Raw genomic sequence first — 10,828 nt, 5'->3', positions numbered from 1 at the left:
ATGCCTACCATAAACTCAAGATGCCTGGTCTACGCGGCATCATTACGGTTAAGGGCAGGGCCAAATTTCCCCTCACTACTGAGGAGTCTACCGCCGCTTTAACAGCAGAAGCAACGAATGGCACCTTTCAATCGAATCTCGAGTCGACGGCCAAGCTCCCGGACACCGCTAAAGGAGTCCGAACTACTGCGTGGCAGGATAGCCCGGCTCATCGAGAGCTTAGTTAAAACACTGCAGCAAAAGTTAAAACAAGCCACATACTACGGCTCGACCGCTCTGTGGCACAAAACCATTTCTTACGTTTTCTTCACAGGTTCACCTTTGCGTAGGCCAGGTCGGATGGCGTGGAAACAGTTCGAGCGCGTAAAGGAATCTCTAGATATTCCCCTCGGCGATCATCCGACTACACAACCGGATCCGCATACAGCTTCCTCCCGCCTGGTCTCAGTAGGTTCCGCAGTTATATTTCCCTTTATCACATTACCTGTACTCATACGCATCGACGTATTATTCAAATACAACATGTGGGTTTATATGATGCTTATCTGCTGTTATTTCTTATTGAAAGTCTTTTGTCAAAAGGCAGTGGCATATTGCGATATGCCTTAATATGCCAGGGGCTTCATTATACCCATACTACGACAAAAAAGTCCGAACACCTTCGTGGTAGTTCGGCACCCCGAACTTATAGCATTATATGCATCAGCTCCGAATCATGTCTTGGGTCAACAGTTGGGTTTGCCCGGCTCCTATGTTTTGGTACCTTATGTTCCGCTATATCGGCTAAGGTAGCACAGGGAGAACTACTGCGATTGTGTCCCGGTTCTTCCGGACGAGCACCTCAGTAGAGAAAGCCAAAAACTGACTATCATGATGCAGCGAGAGCTGGTCAGCTATTCGAGAGGTTGTAAAATCTTTAAGGATTTCTTCCGCATAATGCCATAACCAATGCAGCGTGCGAAGGATCGACTTTTCTTCCGACCAGGCGCTTATAGAGCCCCTCATGCAGTCTTCCGAACACCAGGGGCTGCGCCTACCTTCCTTTTATAACTCCTATGGTTAAGTGAGAGCGATAAAGCCCTATAGTCTGATTGCCTGGTTCGCTGTGCTGAACACCTCCTTCACGGACCCAAAAATGGGATAAAGAGTGCTCAGGTTTATCCCGAACACCCCCGTACTTACTACGTGGGGGCAGAAGCCGACGACTGGCCAACTCTCAGGATTAGTATATAAAATGGCCGCACAGGAGGAAAAACTTTCAAAAAACAAGCAATAAATAATAAAAATGACCTTGTTCAAACATTACAAAGGACAAACATGACCATATTCATGGAAATATAATGTCCTTGGTGCATTGCTCCGCCGCAAGGCGGGTTCCTTTCAAGACACCTTCATAATACAGCTCGGGCTTGCGGTGCTCCTTTCCCTCAGGCGGTCCCTCGGTCATCAGCTTTTCCGCATCCATCTTTCCCCAATGCACCTTTGCACGGGCGAAGGCCATTCGCGCACCTTCTATGCAGACCGACCGCTTGATGACTTCGAGTCGAGGGCAGACACTCACAAGCCGCTTCACGAGCCTGAAGTAACTGCTCAGAATCGGCTCGACGAGCCACAGTCGGATAATCAAATCCTTCATGGCTAGCTCGGCCGCCTTATGCAGTTCGACCAACTGTTTCAGTTGATCGGAGAAAGGCACCGGATAATTTAGCGCCAGATACTGCATCCAGAAGAGCTTATCCATAGTATTCCTCTCTTCGGATCGGTAGAATTGGGCGGCATCAGATATGCTGCGTGGCAGCTCTGCAAATACCCCTGGAGAAATCATAATTTAAACTCTCAACTTGATTTTCTCCTTTCAAATACCGGCTTTGCAAAGAAAAAGCCTTACCAGCCGCAATCTTCCTCGCTTCCTAGATTTCCTTCGGGGCACCTTGGGTTTCCACCGGACATCACTTGCGTCTTGGCGAGCCTGGAAGAGTTCGAATTATTTCCCTAATAAACTCTGCTCCAAGGTCTCGCATTTCTTCACGGCCTCTTGAAGCTCTCGCTCAGCCTCAATAACTCTGGCCTCGTGCTTCTCACGGAGATCCTGCTCTGCGGCTGCCTTCTTCTCGGCTTCGGCCACAATCTTTTTAAGAGCCTCAATTTCGGCCGTCGCCCCTAGAGCACATTACAAAAATATTTTCATCATGCACACTTATTCATTTGTGCTAAATAAACAAGGTTTTTGTATTCCTTGGTTATCCTCCAGCTGTTTCTGCACTCAGCCAAGTTCTCCTTTGGCCCACTCTAGACTATGCCTCAGTCCGGATACTTCCACAGCATGAGAGGCGGCAGACACTACAGACGCTTGTTTATTCAAAAAGAGATAGATGTCATCAAGTAAGTCTCCTGTGAACATACATTTGATCCTCTGTCCGGTCCTTTCTTGCACCGAACAGTGTATCAGGGGCTGCTATCTATACCATGACACTCTTCCAAACCTCATAAAACATACCTCAAAGCCTCTCATGAGGCTGATACAAGATTCATTTAGTCCACTCTCGGTGGACTGAATCTTCTCAATCACTGCACCCATAAGGGCACGATGTTCATCAACGATGGAGGCGCTCTTCAGCGCCGCTAACAAAGCATCCGACACCTCTGGTTGGACAGACGTTGTCGGTGGAACAGACACACCCCCTTCAGTCGACGCAGACCGCCTGTCTGATTCTGGGGCCTTATTGGGCTCCAGTATCGTGTTCGGCTGGGTGCCAGATTCAAAACGACCCCCGCCGTCAACATCCACGGGAGCTGAGGGAGTCCCGGATTAGGGGGTGTCCGGATAGCCGAACTATCATCATTGGCCGGACTCCTAGACTATGAAGATACAAGATTGAAGGCTTCATCCCGTGTCCGGATGGGACTTTCCTTGGCGTGGAAGGCAAGCTTGGCGATACGGATATGTAGATCTCCTACCATTGTAACCGACTCTGTGTAACCCTAGCCCTCTCTGGTGTCTATATAAACCGGAGGGTTTTAGTCCGTAGGACGAACAACAATCATACCATAGGCTAGATTCTAGGGTTTAGCCTCTTTGATCTCATGGTAGATCTACTCTTGTACTACCCATATCATCAATATTAATCAAGCAGGAGTAGGGTTTTACCTCCACCGAGAGGGCCCGAACCTGGGTAAAAACATCGTGTCCCTTGTCTCCTATTACCATCCGCCTAGACGCATAGTTCGGGACCCCCTACCCGAGATCCGCCGGTTTTGATACCGACATTGGTGCTTTCATTGAGAGTTCCTCTGTGCCGTCGCCATCAGGAAGGATGCCTTGTCCCGTCTTTAAAGACGACACCGTTGCTAAAGGGGCTTTGGCCATCGGCCAAACTCTCCGGCTAGGCGGTTTTCTTATGACCGCCTGTTCGGCCGCCGCGCCAACGATGACTTCTCGGGTCATCAGAATCAATCTTCACGTCAACTCGGAACTCGCCGAGCAGTTAGATCCGATGGAGCTCTCTTCCTTAAACAAGCTCTTGGATCGCATCGCCGTCCTGGGAGTCGCTACAGACTACGACCAGATCGGGCCTAAAACCGATCTGAGAGAGATTAACTCTCCCCAGGCTACCCACGACGTTGCTGTGGTAGAGGAACAATATGGCGACCCTTCTTCTATCTTAAGGACTAGCTATGTCCGAATTCCTGACCCCTCCATGCCGGATCCCCGCAGAGGGGAGAACACCACTCAAGCCCTGAACTTAAAGTCAGGCAGCGGGCTAGATTCATCGGACAACGTCCAAGAGTCCAAGCTTCCGAGTTCGGAAACTTCTTGGCCCCTGAGTCTTAGATCAGACAGAGTTCGGAACTTAACTCCACCCCCACCCAAACATAAGAGATCTATCCCAAATCCGGCAAGAGCCCGCTGAAACAGTACATCATTACTGGGCCAGATTCCTCCTAGTCATGGACAGGATAAAGGACTGCCGTGAAGAGGACGCAATTTCATTCTTCTGCATTAGTTGCACGGACGAAGGAATCCTCAACGCCGTAAGTCGTCGCGAAATTACACGCTTTCCTGACTTGGCGTCCATCGTACGAAAGTACTGTGCGATGGAGAGCGCTTGGAAAACCGAAATCAAATTTTGGGATAATCCGGCCTTGAACACAACCCTAGTCCAAAGTAAAAGGGTGCATCATTACCAGGCACCTGGGACAAATACCAAAAAGCAAAAACCCTCTAAAGGGCTGGAACTGTACTGGAGGGATGGCTCAATGGACCCTGCAAAATTCATAGTACAGAGGGCGCCACGCCAACTCATAGCCTTAGAGCATGTTGGATACTACGACAGGTGGCCAAAAGTGGCGAAGAGCTTCTAGCTCCAGAGCACCACCCCAGCAATACCAATACGGTATTAACAATCTTCGAAACTTTCGCATCAAATAATATGCGGGAACGAACACTCCGTAGCCTTGCCGAAGTCCACCAGGTAGAAACAATAAATCCATGGAGTGACACGGCTATTACTTTTAACGCCAGTGACGAACCAAAATTCCAAACAGCCCGAGCACCAGCCACATTGGTCCTCAGTCCAATAGTGGACGACTTTCTCCTTACCAAGGTACTCATGGATGGCGGCAGTGGATTAAACCTCATTTACGAGGAAACCCTTCGAAAAATGGAAATAGACTGGAGCCGCATTGAGCGAAGCAGCATAACCTTTAGAGGAATAATCCCCAGTCGGGAAGCATGCTGTACAGGAAAAATCACACTGGATGTGGTGTTCAGCATGCCGGATAATTACAGGTCCGAGGAGGTCACATTCCAAGTGGCCCCGTTCAGCAGCGGATACCACGCTCTATTAGGGCGAGAGGCATTCACAATTTTTCAAGCTATACCGCATTACGGGTACATGAAGCTCAAAATGCCCGGACCCAACAGAATCATCACTCTTGCTAGTGACCCGGACATAGCACTCTGCGCCGAAAATAAAACGGCCGCCATATTGGCAACAAATCTGGTCCTGGCCGCACCCAACATGGGCGAACCAATGCTATTATACATCGCGGCAACCCATCAAGTTGTAAGCGTGGTGCTTGTTGTCGAACGAGAAATGGACGGACACAAGTTCCCTCTCCAAAAACCAGTTTACTACGTGTCCACTGTCCTAACTCCATGCAAGTCACGGTACCCGCACTACCAAAAGATAGCATAAACGGTGTTCATGGCATCCCGGAAGCTGCGACACTACTTCCAAGAGTGTGCGATAACAGTAGCCTCTGAAGTACCTCTTAATGACATTATAAACAACCGCGACGCAACGGGCCAGATTGCCAAATGGGCCATCGAGCTCCTCCCGTTCAACATAACCTACAAGCCAAGGCGAGCTATTAAGTCGCAAGTTTTGGCCGACTTCGTCGCCAAATGGACTGAAGCCAAACTCCCTAAAGAGTACGGCGCATATTCCAACTGGATCATGCACTTCGACGGGTCCAAAATGTTGGCTGGCCTGGGCGCTGGCGTTGTTCTGACGTCCCCAACCAGAGATACAGTCCAATACATACTTCAGATAATGTACACAGACTCCAACAATGCAGCCGAATACGAGGCCCTTCTACATGGTCTCCGGATGGCAGTCTCCATGGGCATTCAGCGCCTAGAGGTCCGTGGGGATTCAAACCTCGCGATATCCCAAATAAATGGAGACTTTGATGCCAAGGATCCGAAAATGGCAGCTTATCGCAACGTCGTCCTAAAAATGTCAGCTCGGTTTGAAGGGCTCAAATTTCACCATATAGCCCGGGAGAACAACTAGGCAGCAGACGTGTTGGCACGCATTGGCGCAAAGCGTGATGCCGTCCCTCCCAACATCTTCCTAGAGAGGCTTTTCAAGCCATCCGTATTATGGGAGGGAGAGTCCGGAAATAACATCCCTGACCCAACCACACTACCCCACACCGAATATTCTGACATAGTTGGTCGTTCTGCCAACGAAATAACACCGTCAACCCACACAATAATGGTAGTCATTGCCCCGTGGACAGAACCATTCCTAGCCTACCAACTAGGCAGGAACTTCCCGAGGACCAAAACATGGCCCGCTACATAGTGCGGCGATCTAAAGCCTATAAGGTCCATGAGGGAGAGCTCTATAAGAAAAGCACAACCGGAGTCCTTCAAAGGTGTATCTCCAAAGAAGAAGGGCGAAATCTTCTGGCTTAAATTCATGCCGGACTAGGCGGGCACCACGCCGCAGCCCGGGCCCTTGTAGGCAAGGCCTTTCGTACAGGGTTTTATTGGCTGACGGCCCGGGCAGATGCTCAGGACTTGGTCCAACGATGCGTCGAATGCCATCTCTTTGCTAATCAAAGCCACATGCCACCTACCGCCCTCAAAACTATACCCATCACCTGGCCGTTCGCGGTCTGGGGGCTTGATATGGTAGGACCCCTTAAAGGAGGAACCCACAAGCAAAAATACCTATTGGTCATGGTGGATAAATTCACCAAATGGATAGAGCCAAAGCCCGTTAAGACGGCCGGATCTGGACCGGCGATAGACTTCATATCAGGGGTAGTACACCGTTATGGCGTCCCCCATAGCATCATCACTGATAATGGCACGAACTTCATGGCCGACGAGGTCAAACTCTAGTGCAAAAACATGGGCATCAAGCTCGACTACGCTTCAGTCTATCACCCTCAAACTAACGGTCAAGTCGAGCGAGCAAATGGTCTAATCATGAGCGGCTTTAAACCCAGACTAGTGCGGTCCCTCAAGGAATCTAATACGCACTGGGTAGAGGAGCTCGACTCCGTACTCGGGGGGCTGCGGACCACGCCGAATCGCACTACCGGATTCACACCATTTTTATGGTGTACGGCGCAGAGGCAGTCTTGCCCCGCGACATAATTCATGACTCACCTCGTGTGCGCATGTACGAAGAAAGAGAAGCCGATCTCGATCGGCAGGACAGTTTGGACGCCTTGGAGGAGGAGCGTGACGTGGCCAAAGCCCGTTCCGCATTCTATCAACAGCAGGCTCAAAGATACCAAAGCAGGGAAGTACGGGCCAAAGCTTACAATGTTGGTGAATTAGTTCTATGCCTGCTGGACAAGAAAAAGGACAAACTCAAGCCCAAATGGGAGGGTCCCTTCATCATCGACCAAGTCCTGACCGGCGGAGCATACCGTCTGCGGAACGCATTGGATAACCGACTTGAGCTGAACCCATGGAACGCAGCCCGTCTCCGAAGATTCTACGCTTAGCGCCGGACTCTAAGTTCGTCTCCTTCCTCCGTCTATATTTTATACTTTAACTGTCTTTTATTTCTCTCCTTCTTCCTCCCTTTTTTCGAAGCTGTTGAAGGCTCGTTTGCGCGCTGTTCACACACACTTGACGCGTTATCCGCGCTCAGTATACCTGGGGGCTTCTTTAAGAGAAGCTTATTTATACGGGCTCTATGCCCAACACATGTGTCACACTTCCGCATGTACCTTTTATTCACCATTATATGCATCGATATGACTTAAGTTTTGGCCAAGCTGGGTTGCCTGGCTCCTGTGCTTACCCCTACGTTCCCGATTGTTCGGCTAGGTGGTAAAGGGAGCACCTCTGCGATTGTTACCGCCGGGTCAGCCGGAGGTGTACCTCAGACTGGGTGAAGCCGAAAGCTAGCGTTCTTAAGGGAATATTCGGTCGGTCAACTAAAAGACGAATTCTTACTTATTCATTTATCTGTCCCCAGATGTTTTTCTGCTTTTTTCGCAGTCCGGACATGCACTTTAGGGCATGCCTCCCAGGGAAAGGAACCCCTAACGGAACTATTGTCCCTAGAAGATGTTTCTTTCTAACCATGTAATATAACATAACTAGTTGGGCACTTGTCTGATAAAGCACTCATGACCCCTACGCCTGTTCTCCACGCATGCCCTGGTTCTTACATAACCGCGAGGGCATTCGGACACACTCCGGACTATCGGGTCCCGAGGTTGAAGCGAAAAGGTCCGCTACGACAAATGATCTACAATCCGGCTAGAAGGCATTTTACATGTCATTTTAAATTACATAGTCAAATTGACTGATTGTATTCCTCTTCAATACCATCCAATAGGCTATCTAGTTTACAGTCGCGCTGGGAATACTTTGCGGCCAACTCTACTTGGCCGTACACTAAGCTCACAGGGATCTCCTTCCCATCGGGCCCCACAGGTCCGACCTCGGCCATGTGGTTTGGTCAGCCTTCGTGTACCGTGTCTTCACCATGGCCCAGACCTCCCTGGCACCTTGACGGCAGGCCGATATCTTCCATAGCCGGAAGCGCCGCCGTGCTCCCTGAAGCTTCTCTACAAGCTCTCCAAGGCCTTCGGGTAGGGAGATGGATGGCCACAAGGCCTGGGCGACGCCTCTCATCACCTGCCGAACTCGTTCATGCAGTTCCAGCAGCTCGGGAAGTAGGTCACCCGTTGAACCGGGCATTTCCTCTGCAGGACGACCTGTGAGCATACCTACAGACATATTTCTATCAATCGACTTCCTCGCCGAACTCTTTTTTTTTTCAAAAGTTTGCTCAAGCACTTACTATAAATGCCGCGACAAAGCCGACGATTCTCCTTAACGGAGTCGGACAGCTGGGCTTGAACATCCTTCAGTTCCTCACCCAGCTGGGTGTTGGCATCTTGGAGATTATTTTTCTCTTGCCTCACCCTTGTAAGCACATTCTCGCCGGCCTTTAACCAGCGCAGTAGCTGTTGCCTGTCCGGATCTAGTCCGGCGCCATCTGCAATATTATTGTCAGACTTATACACACGCCGCACTTCACAAACTACTTATCTTTTGAAGTATATATTACCGGAGGGGGTCTCTGTGGCTCCCCCTATGGCGGCTAGTGCGGCCTCAAGCTGGTCCTTGCACTCTTCAAGCTCCTGAGACAGTCGGGTATTCTTTTCCGTAAGATCCTGCATAACAAATGATCCTTAAATCAGTTCTCCTAACTATTTTAAGTCTCGGGGGCTACTGGCATATATAACTGTCAAATCTCCTCACCCGTATGTCCTTTACATACTGCTCCGTGGCTCTGGCTAGACCATCTTGAGTGGCACGGAGGTGCGCATCTCCCGAATTGAAGGCATTCAATGCCTCTTGGGAGAAACATGCGTCACGAAGAACTGTCCAGCGGCGCCTGTGATTCATGGCGCTCTCCACCTCGGAGTTGGTGGCGGACAGTCTGTCGGCATCCTCTGTCGGAGGAGCATCCGACGCAAGCCTCGTGTTCACCTCCGCTTCCAGACCCGGCGTTGGAGCCTGGCTGGCGGAGGCTCGATTGGCCATCTCTCCGGACACAGTCCGACGAGCGCTCTTTTTCCTGAAAGAAGCACCAGCGTTAATATACCTTCCCGGAATCAATCCCGGGAATATGGTGACACGCCTTATCGTAGCGGCGGCGTTTCAATCCGGACCACGCTTCTTTTTAGCCTGCACGGCCGTGCTGCCCCTTGTAGGCTAGCCGCCGCGGCCTCGGCTTCCAGCCTCAAAGGCACCTCCTACAAAACACCATTGGTATGCGGTGATTAGAGATAAGTACAGATGGGTCATGGTATTGGGACTTCGGTCATAGTTACCTGGGAGGCCGGAAGTATTTCGGGGTAGTCGGCCGTAATGGTGACCAAAGCATTATTGATGCTAAGTTGGTGAAATACACCATCGATCAGCTCCACCTTTATATCCGGATCCTCTTGGGAAGCCGGATCGAGGGACCGTTCTGGATCCTCGGGTTGTGGAGCCAGGCTGTGTATATCTTCTACGGCCCGGCGCAGTTCCTGCGTCGAAATCACAAAATGAGATACTTAACCATGGGAATATGGATCAGATAGGCAAAAAGAAATGTCCGCTTACCCAGCTTCGAGGGTTGTTCATAGAAAATCCGTTCAATGGACTGGCATGGAGGAAATCCTCCTCTTCCCCCTTGTACAGAGCAGACAAGATCTTCACCAGATCGGCGACCGATCCCGGCCCCTTACGGCCATGACGGGTGGCATCATCCTCCCCGTTGAAATCCCACATGGGGTGGCCCCTATACTGGAGCGGCTGCACCCCCCGCATAATGCATGTGGCCATGACCCCGATCATGGTCAGCCCGGAATGAGCCAATAATCTTATTCGGCTCATCACGTAAAGGACGTCCCTGTCATTCTCCCTTTGAGAGCTCCGTGGACGCCAACTTAGGCGTTTCTTCAGGGGAGCATTGCTGAACTCCGGGAGGCCGGTCCAAATGGGATCTGGTAGCGGGGCGTCTTCTATATAAAACCATTCCGAAGGCCAGTCTTCGGATGCCTTCTTCGGGGTTCCGGATAGATATCCGGTCCCGGCGATGCGCCATAGCTCGGCTCCGCCCACTTGATATATTGACCCCTCATGAGAACGGGGTACGAGGCAGAATAATCTCTTCCACAGAGCAAAATGATCCTCGACGCCCATGAACAGTTCGCAAAGGGCCACTAAGCCTGCGATGTGCAGAATGGAGGCAGGCGTAAGGTGGTGCAGCTGGAGGCCATAGAACTCCAGGAGCCCCCGGAGAAACGGATGTATTGGAAATCCGAGTCCTCTTATCAGATAAGAGACAAAGCATACCCGCTCTCCTTTGGAAGGATCGGGGACGCTCTCCGCTTGCTTTCCGCCCTTATAGGTGGCGAGTCCGGCTCGAACCGGAACCATGAAGGCCGGGGGAAGAAATCCCTTGGTTTGGAGCATCACTAGCTTGCTATGCGGGACTGAGCATCTCTCCCAATCCCCAGGCTGAGGGCTGGGAGCGCGAGAGGAGGAGCCACGCCGACTGTCCATGATGGA

The sequence above is a fragment of the Triticum aestivum genome, chromosome 1B, assembly GCF_018294505.1.
Source record: "Triticum aestivum cultivar Chinese Spring chromosome 1B, IWGSC CS RefSeq v2.1, whole genome shotgun sequence".
Classification (NCBI taxonomy): Eukaryota; Viridiplantae; Streptophyta; class Magnoliopsida; order Poales; family Poaceae; genus Triticum; species Triticum aestivum.
Note: the sequence above shows the minus strand (reverse complement) of the source record.